The sequence below is a fragment of the Schistocerca cancellata genome, chromosome 8 (genome assembly GCF_023864275.1).
Source record: "Schistocerca cancellata isolate TAMUIC-IGC-003103 chromosome 8, iqSchCanc2.1, whole genome shotgun sequence".
Taxonomy (NCBI): domain Eukaryota; kingdom Metazoa; phylum Arthropoda; class Insecta; order Orthoptera; family Acrididae; genus Schistocerca; species Schistocerca cancellata.
The window spans coordinates 98109156-98110862 of NC_064633.1; the positions used below are offsets into that span (position 1 = coordinate 98109156).

The window sequence follows — 1707 nt, forward strand, 5'->3', positions numbered from 1 at the left end:
GGCTAGTTTGCATTGTTGTCTGCCATTGTAGTGTTGGGCAGCTGGATGTTAAAAGCGCGTAGCGTTGCGCAGTTGGAGGTGAGCCGCCAGCAGTGGTGGATGTAGGGAGAGAGATGGCGGAGTTGTGAAATTTGTAAGACTGGATGTCATGAACTGCTATATACATTATGACTTTTGAACACTATTGAGGTAAACTTCCTGGCAGATTAAAACTGTGTGCCCGACCGAGACTCGAACTCGGGACCTTTGCCTTTTGCGGGCAAGTGCTCTACCAACTGAGCTACCGAAGCACGACTCACGCCCGGTACTCACAGCTTTACTTCTGCCAGTATCTCGTCTCCTACCTTCCAAACTTTACAGAAGCTCTCCTGCGAACCTTGCAGAACTAGCACTCCTGAAATAAAGGATATAGCGGAGACATGGCTTAGCCACAGCCTGGGGGATGTTTCCAGAATGAGATTTTCACTCTGCAGCGGAGTGTGCGCTGATATGAAACTTCCTGGCAGATTAAAACTGTGTGCCCGACCGAGACTCGAACTCGGGACCTTTGCCTTTTGCGGGCAAGTGCTCTACCAACTGAGCTACCGAAGCACGACTCACGCCCGGTACTCACAGCTTTACTTCTGCCAGTATCTCGTCTCCTACCTTCCAAACTTTACAGAAGCTCTCCTGCGAACCTTGCAGAACTAGCACTCCTGAAAGAAAGGATATAGCGGAGACATGGCTTAGCCACAGCCTGGGGGATGTTTCCAGAATGAGATTTTCACTCTGCAGTGGAGTGTGCGCTGATATGAAACTTCCTGGCAGATTAAAACTGTGTGCCCGACCGAGACTCGAACTCGGGACCTTTGCCTTTCGCGGGCAAGTGCTCTACCAACTGAGCTACCGAAGCACGACTCACGCCCGGTACTCACAGCTTTACTTCTGCCAGTATCTCGTCTCCTACCTTCCAAACTTTACAGAAGCTCTCCTGCGAACCTTGCAGAACTAGCACTCTTGAAAGAAAGGATATAGCGGAGACATGGCTTAGCCATAGCCCGGGGGATGTTTCCAGAATGAGATTTTCACTCTGCAGCGGAGTGTGCGCTGATATGAAACTTCCTGGCAGATTAAAACTGTGTGCCCGACCGAGACTCGAACTCGTGACCTTTGCCTTTCGTGGGCAAGTGCTCTACCAACTGAGCTACCGAAGCACGACTGACGCCCGGTACTCACAGCTTTAGGTAGGAGACGAGATACTGGCAGAAGTAAGTGATTTGTGAAAGGTATAGGTTAATATTAGTCAGGGCCATTCTTTTGTAGGGATTTTTGAAAGTCAGATTGCGTTGCGTTAAAAATACTCTGTGTCAATTTAAGCACAGTCATGTATAATTTTTCAAAGGGGACCTTTCAACGTTAAGGCAACTGCTCGCGATAAGCGGTAAATCCGGTTCGAGTCCCGGTCCTGCGCAAATTTTCATTTTCGTCATTCCGTTCTACAGCTGATGATTGTCCACATTCGCAATTGTGAATACATTTGATGTGTTTCGTAACGGCTGCAGTCACCGTAGTTCCTGTTCCTTTGGGCACGCATCCATCTTCAAAGGAACGTAGCATCGTAATTCGAAATAACACAGCCACTGCAATATGGTGTTGCTGCAGGATGTCTGCTTTCAGACTTTTAACGCCGATGGAGCATAAAACGGGATTAATTTTGAAAAGGTCAGC

General features: G+C 48.4%; 2 non-coding genes across 2 annotated transcripts; both read right to left on the bottom strand.

Annotated features, from left to right (window-relative positions):
- Window positions 1-216: 216 nt before the first annotated feature.
- Window positions 217-291, bottom strand: Trnal-caa (transfer RNA leucine (anticodon CAA)). The gene has a single exon. It is a non-coding gene; the product is annotated as a tRNA-Leu (tRNA).
- Window positions 292-517: 226 nt separating this feature from the next.
- Window positions 518-592, bottom strand: Trnal-caa (transfer RNA leucine (anticodon CAA)). Its single transcript has one exon. It is a non-coding gene; the product is annotated as a tRNA-Leu (tRNA).
- Between the last annotated feature and the right edge of the window lie 1115 nt (window positions 593-1707).